General features: G+C 37.3%; 1 pseudogene; it reads left to right on the top strand.

Annotated features, from left to right (window-relative positions):
- The first annotated feature begins 7,951 nt into the window (after positions 1–7,951).
- Positions 7,952–8,067, top strand: LOC114208755 (U4 spliceosomal RNA; annotated as a pseudogene).
- The last annotated feature ends 505 nt before the right edge of the window (positions 8,068–8,572 follow it).

The following is an 8,572-nucleotide window of genomic DNA, read 5'->3' as shown; positions in this document are numbered from 1 at the left end:
AATAAATAAATAAAATCTTTAAAAAAAAAAAAGACTACTTCACAGTACAAAGAAAATGAAGATTACTTAATGAAATCTTCCCTCTAAAAAAGTAATAGTAATAAGGAGTGCCAAGCTTTGGTACAGCATAGGACTCTTGATCTCTGGATCTTGAGTTTAAGCCCCACTTTGGGCTCAGAGTTTAATTAAAAAAAAAAAAAAGTAATAAGAAAAGGTGACATAGAAGCAAATGATTTCCAGTGTTTGGCCTGTATATGTGATTCTTGTTCAATGATGTAACACTATCAGAGAGAGCACTGAGCTGATGGGGTTTTGGAATATAGATGAGGTTCAGTGGGGTGGAGTCTGGAGCTGACGACCAAGAAAGAATTCTTGAGACGTCTTTAGTGCAAAATGGTGGTTTTATTAAAGCATGGGGACAGGACCCTGGGGAGAAAGAGCTGCTGCACAGGGGCTGTGAGGGGTGGCTGATTATATACTTGGGAGTTGGTGGAGGTAAGAGAAAGGGAGGTTTCAAAAGGGTTTTCATATGTTAAAGAAGACCCTCAGGATACTCGGGGCCTGGCTACATCAAGCTAAGGTTGTTTTTCCCTCTGGCAAGGCATTAACATTAAGATAGTTGGGAGATTCCTGGAAGAAAGTCACACGTGTCCCACCCAGGAGTTGGGGGTGGAGGGAGGTTACACGGTGTCAACTTGTGCTTTGTCCTCAGCTAGCCTTGTGCTCCCTCATCAGAGCAAAGAGCAAATGCTTCTCTCCTTAGTCCATGAAACTTGCAAGAGGCATAATATTTCTCTTACATCAATAGTCCATTTCACTTATCATGTAAAAGAGGAGAGGGGAAGAGAGAATGTCAAATTAAGTCATGCAAAATTAATATGATGGTAAAACTGGACAGAATTTTTTCAACAGAGTAGGTATTGGTGAGACCCTATATTTGCTTTTATGGCAAAAATTAGAAAATGGTCAAGAATTACTTTGAGAGTAGGTATTTACCTCAACTATGAGCTAAAGAATCAATTGGGTTATTTCACAGCTGTTCCTTCACTTGTCTACACTATGCCTACAGCAACAAGTGCACGTGATGATTTTCCTATTATTTCCAACATTCTCTGTAATTAAGGTTTAAGGGTAGAGATAAATATATGAGTGTCTACCTCAGAAGGAATATTTAAAGTTTGTTTTTATGTCTCCACTAATCCTGTCCTGTACTTATCTTTTCCAGGGAATTACTAGGGAATTGAATTACTTTGCTTCTGAAATTAACCCTGAAGGGCTACACAATTCTTGGGCAAAACTGGCTGGTAGCTTATCAGCGTAGAAAAAGATACCAACCAAAGAAACTTCAATGTGCAAATAAAACACTGATGAATGAAACAATAAAATGGTGAGAAAGGCTACTTCTTATCCATGGGGAAATACTAAAGGCCAAGTGTGCTGAGTTTTATGCTAATATAAAATTGGTTCCAACAAAATACCCAGTTTTATAATCTAACAAATTGGTGCCAACTTATTTAAACAGTCTAACAGCGGGGGGGGGGGGAGGGGGGAGGAATGCCATTCAAGAAACATCTGTTTAGAAGAAAAGTCTGGAATCATTGAAAATATATTCATTATAAGATAATTAGTAGGAATGAAATCAATACTGACTTGCCTCAAAGATATGATTTTAATACATATGGCAATAAACAGTGACTGCTGTGAATAAGGCTTGTCCTTCTTATGCTAAATTAATATTTGTATTATTTATTATTGAATGACATAAGTGACAGAAGACTCTCATAAGCCAATTCAAGATTAAGGAAAGTATTTCATCATGTTATATACACAATAAGAGGAAAAATAAAAGAAAGAGATTGAGGAAAGAGAAATTTAGACCTGTTAAAAGATAAACTGAGGAACATTAAAACTTTTGAGAGTTTATTTGAACAAAAATCTATTAGAATTGGGCAGCACCAAACCAGAAGGGGTTATAAGTGCTTCAGGAGCTCCGGGAGAGACTTTTATAGAGAAAAGGCAGAAGCAAGGCGAGGAAATTATTGATTGGCTAAAGCTTAAGGACTAGTTGACTGTCAGTGATTGATTGTCTTTAGCATTTTCATTTCATAACCTTCAGGCATTTATAGGTTTAGATTTTAGTTTGCTTACATAGGCCATCATTAGAGTAATTTAACCATTCCCCTCATTTGGTCATCCTCTCATACATGAGAGATTAACCAAAATTTTGGTTATTAGTGCCACTCTCAGTCCCCATCAGAGTTAAATTATTCTTGTCTCATTGTGAAACTCACAGATTATGATGTCAGACTCATGGGAGAATTGTTTATGCTGTTCATCTCATTGTTCCTCTTGTTTCTGTTTCTCTAAGCACAGTGAGATCATCTGATGTACTGCTGATAGCTCTGAACATGCATTTAAGACCTTTGACAGACCATAACGTACCAGGGAGACTACAATGGTAGTATTATTAGGGTAATACCAAAAGACTGACATGCACTACTCAGCTAGCGCTTCTATGAACCAAGCCTGTTGGTATCAAATAAATCAAAGAATGTAACTGAAGGGGTATCAAGCTGTTTTAGTTAAGTAGCTTGTTTCTTAAATTTGCTATAGTACCAGAGATGATCTAGGTACAGACGGAAGCATTTGCTATGGCACAGGCTCCTTGTTCAGCCAATAAGCATTTTAAAGCAATTCTATTATCTAAAAACAACCTTAGCAAGAAAGTCTAGGGACTTTTGTTCTTTTATGGCCTCAGCAGTAGATTCAACACCAGGATTAAGGAGCACTGTCTTCTCTTTATTAACAAGAGAAAAAGCAAGGAGCAAAAAGGCAAAAGGAATAAAGGTTTCATACTGGAAATGAAAATCTTATCCTTGATCTTAGGAGATCTATTTACCTCAAGATGTTTTCTACTCCTGGGAGGAAACTATTTTAATCTAGATCTCCAGCTGGTTCCAAGAGTTGGGCAGAGCCCTTCTTAACTGGGGCATGTGGACCCAAGGTTCAGGTTCCTGAAGCTTGGTTATTACCTGGGTAGTGAGGAGGACCTGGTATGGTCCCTTCCAAGGAAGTTCAAGGGCCATTTTTATTCTTAGTTGATTCCAAATCACAAGGGTGGAAGAAAACTAGAAACATTAGTTTGGAGAGACACAGCCAGATATTTGAGGAAACTAGAAGAATCTGGGATCCAGCTTGGTTTGCAGAGACAATGAACAGACCTAGAATCTGGTATCCACAAGATTGTTATAATTTTCTATTGAAACATAATTTTTTACTCTATAATCACCATCATTTCTATCAAAGATAATCACAGTAAGACTAATTTGTTTGCAAAATAAGTCAAGTCTCATTAAACTTGTAAATATCATTTACACAAGTGCATCAAGAATAGTGATGGACCACATAGGCTCTTTTAAAGTCTACTTTGCTGGAAATTTTCATAAGGTATCTTAGATTGGACTTTTAAAAGCCTCTCCAATCTAAGAAGTCAAGCCCAGAACCTGCCATCAGATTTCACCAGAAGTACCTATAGATTTGGGTGAATTCCTCTCCTCTTGTGGTCCCCAAGATATCCTAAGGTTACTGGGCCCACCAGGGAGTAACCTTCGTTACTCACCTGCTCAGGCTCCCAGGAACCTTGTACATAAGGTACCAACATAGTTTTTCCAAGGGGCTTTTAATGGCTCCATTAAGTCAACCTTAGTTTCTCAAAACTATCTGGTCACATCTGATTTTACACATATTCTCAAATATGACATTCCAGTCAAGCCTTAGTAATATAACCAATGTTTCCAATTGTGTGTGTGATTTGGGGAAGTTATTAGAATGTCAAAAGGTTTGAATATTTGGCTAAATAGGATCTCAGATCATTATGAAACAATACTTATCTATTTAACTAAAGTGACAATAGAAAATTTTAAAGGTAAAAATAGGTTACAGTTGTGAAAAAAACTCAGTTCTTTTAATATTGAGAAGACTGGGTTTTCTTAAGTAATCAAAGACCTCAAAAAGACAATGTGAAATATAGTAAATTATTTTGGCAAGACACTAAATCTTTGCTTTCCACGTAGATTGTCCAAAAGGTAAAAAAACAGAAACAAAAGAACCAAAAAATTTCAAAATCTCTTATCAAGAGCAGACCAATGGTACAAGAAACCATACTCCTTTTTTTCTTTAAGAGGGAGAGAGAGAGAAAGAGATAGAGGCAAGGGGTAGGCAGAGGAAGAGGGGAAGAGGGAAAGAGGGAGAGAATCTTAAGCGGGCTCCATGCCCAGCATAGAGCCTCAAGTAGGGCTCCATCTCACAACCCTGAAATCATGATGTGAGCTGAAAAGAAGAGTCAGATGCTTAACCAACTGAGCCACTGAGTCGCCTAAGAAAACCATCCTTTTAACAAAGAGATAACCAAATTCTAAATTTGTACCAGGGCACTTTTAATATTAAAGCTCATTCTTCAAAAACATAAATAAATCTGTTCCAATTTTAGTTATCTTGACCACACATAAAATTCCTTATCCAAGATTCCTTTTCTACAAACCTTCTAAACTTTTTAAATAATCCATTCGAGTTTCCTTTCATCCTTATTATTTCTAAGTAGTTTATTTGCATATATTGATTAGAATTCTGAATGCTTAGAATCATTTATTCCTAGTGGAAACTAAGAAATAAGCAATTGTGGAATGTCTGCAGCCTGTAGATTGGCAAATTTATGAGTACATTTCACAATTTCTAGAAATATATTTTTCTTCATAGTAAATTATTCAATGTGACACAAAACATGTTTACTAATAGACCCAAATATCTTTAGTTCCTCTGTAAAAGAAAGCCAAAAGTGAATAAATCTGTGTCCAGTAACTAATGTTTGAGTATTTTATCTTATTTGGAAATTATCTTGCTTTTCAGTGAAACCTAGGTGGAATAAAAGTATTGTATTTAATGCTGATATCTCTAAAAACATGACTTGTTTTTATTAAACCAACAAGCTCATACTAGCTTTTTTTTTTTTTTTACTGAACATTATCCTAGATCACAGGAACTTGAAAAACATTTTGGTTAGTTTCTATATTTCTGAGAATATACCTGATTTGTATAAATGCTTATTTGTTTCTAAGCCAATTAAATAGCTTTACAAATTAATTTTGGCAATAACATCCAGTGTGAGAAAAATATCACACATCTATCTATAATTTACCTAAATAGGCATACATACTATTTTACAATATCTGCAAGTCTTATGAGAAAAACAGGGGACACATTGCTATTGGTATAAAGGATAGGTGGGTTTTGAATAGTTTCTAGAGCAACATTTGTAAAGACTCCATTTGTAAGACAAATACAGTTGTTTTTAATTCCCCAAAGAATGTGATTGCAACCTGAATGATATAAAGAAACTGATTCAGCCATCCAACTACATTATCCTCAATTTGCTTCTTTATACCAGGGAGATCTTCAACTAAGATGGAAATCAAAAGATTCCTATGTTCTTGATTTAGAGGTGCATTTGTTTGGAAGGTTTTAATAAATCCTTCCACAATGGCTTCAGAATGTTTTTCTTTCCCTTTGGGTACATAGTTTCATTTTAACTTTAGGGAAGAAGGCCTAAAAGTTCCTATCAGTTTCTGATTATCAGCTTTCAATCTGGCCAACATCTGACCATAGAGCTACTTTAAGAAAAAAACAAAAAGAAAACAAAAAACAAAAAAATCTTTTGAATGTCTTGCCGGTTTCAGCCACGACAAATAGTAAATATTCCTAGCATGGACTCCCAAAGGTAACCAAAAGACTTGGACAATTTCCCTGAGAGGTGAAAAAGAGCGGTAATGAATAAGAGACAGGCAGGGCTAGGTAGGGAGAGATAGGTAGGGGGCCATGGGATCAGGCTCACAAAATTCAAACTGTGGGAGACGAAAGGAAACCAGAGATAAGGGAACAAACCAGACCATCCTGACCTAGGGGTCAGAGGTGGGGTCTTCTTGTAACAGCTACTCGTGACCAACGAGGAATTACCTGGATCCTAAAAAGGAAGTAAGCCACTGAAGGTGTTATCACTAGTCTTTACTCAATGGTGCTATCAATAGAGATGTTAAAAAGATTTACGTTCCCAGGTTAGCTTTCTATAATAGACCATCCCTAAAAGCCCTCAGTGGTAACCCTCTCGGGACCCCTCGCACTCCTCAGAGCTTTTTTCTGTATCCTTACTCAATAAACTTCTATCGCTTTACTCACTCTCCGCTGTCCACGAGACAACGGATGGTTGCCATGCCTAGTTCTCAGCACAAAACGAGACAAACTACAGGCAATAGCTGTCCCTGAGAAAGAAAGCACCAGGAACTAATGTTTTCGTTTTTGTTTTCCTGCCAATCTGCATTTGGAAAGGAAGAGACAACCTGAAATTTTATCGTCCTCTTTAGCTGGGCCCCACAGAGGTCTAGGAGCGCTGACCGTGTTAAGAATTCTTACCTTTTGGCAGCTTCTGTCAGTTTTCTCAGGTTCCCATCTCCAGGATGTGCTGCCAGTGAACGGCCCCAACAATTTTCACCTTCACCGGAAACGGTAGAGGAGGTCCAGTTTAAGTCGGACCCAGTCTGACCCCGGAAGGAATCTGGTTTCTATGTGGGACCCAGTCTGATCCCGGAACCAGTTCCCGGAACCAGTCCGGTTCTGTCAAACCCGTCCAGCCGTATAAAACCAGCCCGGTTTTCAATTCAGACCCAATCTGACTGTGGTGGTTTCTGGACCCAGTCTGGAAAAAGCAGTTCTCAAAGTTTGGAAAGCTCATAATGCAAAAGCTACAGAACTAGGATCCAGAATCCGTTCGACACTCACCCACCTGCTCCAGACACCGTGAGAAAGCGGCGTGCTCAAGCGGCCGCTCAGGTACCCAAGCCTTGTTGCTGTTGCTCCTGGGAGCCCTCGGGGATCCCCCTAGTTTCCTTCTTCTGATTACAGAACTGCTAAAAAAAACTGAGCCATATTAAAACTTTTAAGGGAGGTTTTGTTTTTGTTTTTGTTTTTAGCAAAATCTATTAGAATTGGGTACCGTGAGACGGGAAGTGATTAAGAGTGCTTCACAGATGGGGGCAGTTTATCAGAGCGAGCGAGAGCTCACAAGCAGGGGGAATGACAAGCAGAGGGAGAGGGAGAAGCAAGTTTCCTGCCGAGTGAGGAGCCCCAGGTCAGGCTCGATCCTAGGAGCCTGGGCTCATTACCTGAGCCCAAGGCAGAAGCTTAACCAACTGAGCCACCCAGCTGTCCCACAGGGGAGAGACTTCTATAGAGAAAAGGCAGAAGCAGTGTAAAGAGATTATTGATTGGCCATAGCTTAAAGCCTAGTTAGCTGTTTGTGATTTGTTGTCCTTAGCATTTTGGTTCGGTAAACTCGAGGCATTTTACAGGCTCCCAATTTGGTTTGCTTACATACATCACCACAGTATTAGATTCACATCAGTCTAATGGCCACCTTGTTTAATTAATTTAACAGATAAAATTCAACATTAGTTCCCCTTCACTGGCTTTAAAAGTAGGATTCCGATTTCTGCTTCAGTCAGTTCTAGTCTGAATAAATTTAGAGCAAGCAGTAAAGGTAAAAATATTTTTAACTTCTGGATATAGGTGACTGTAGTAGCTATATTTTATTTTTTGTTGTTTTCTGAATTTGGTCATCTTTCAAGAAAGAAAAAAGATAAGCGCACACACACACACACACACACACACACACACACCAAAATGGTATTTTTATTATAATCACCTCTGTTAATATGTCATAATTTTGACTTTTTGTGAGTGAAATTGAAACAAATTATTTAAAATTATACTTTAGTTTATTCCATAGGAATAGAAATGTCATCAAATTAATAGAGGACAAAGGATGAGAAAGTACTTTTAAAACTGCTCATATTAATGTGTCAGTATCAGTAATTCAGTTTTTATTTAGAAATCCCATATAGATAGCTTTGCTCAGTTGCAGTATCGTAGCCAATGAGGTTTATCTGAGGCGCGATTATTGCTAATTGAAATCCCGTATATAGGCTCTATATAGTAGCAGTCAAAATGATTCTAATGAAGCCGGCAATGATTCTTCTTAAAAAATATAACTAACTAATATATACAAATGGGTTGTCATCTTTAGTTTTATAATTACATTTATGTAATAAAAGAGTATTTTAATATCCACATTGAAGGCTGCCTTTCACTATTAAGGATAGGTTTGATTCATATTCATATTCAAAAGTCTTTTGAAGTCAGGTCTACGTTCATGTTACAAACTGCAGCTTCAGTGTCGGCTCCTTGATGGAAAGGAATGAGACTCTCTATTGTTCATCTTTCAAACTAGAGAAAAACTGGAAAAATAATTCACAAGTAAAAACTCATTAACTTCTCCTTGACTTTTTTAAATTGAATGATCAGTGGAGATCCAACATTTTTTCACCAAAATAGATAGCTTCATAATAAAAGAAAATGACTAATTGTCCTATGTTCATTAAAAAAAAGGATTGTTCTCATGTCCTTATGAATGTTCTATATTCGAACACTACTTTTTTTATTAGTAATACATTATATACATTATACA

This window comes from Eumetopias jubatus, unplaced genomic scaffold, assembly GCF_037043125.1.
Source record: "Eumetopias jubatus isolate StellerSeaLion01/CBP00866 unplaced genomic scaffold, mEumJub1_p1.0 scaffold_5, whole genome shotgun sequence".
Classification (NCBI taxonomy): Eukaryota; Metazoa; Chordata; class Mammalia; order Carnivora; family Otariidae; genus Eumetopias; species Eumetopias jubatus.
This window is presented reverse-complemented; position numbering and strand designations above follow the sequence as displayed.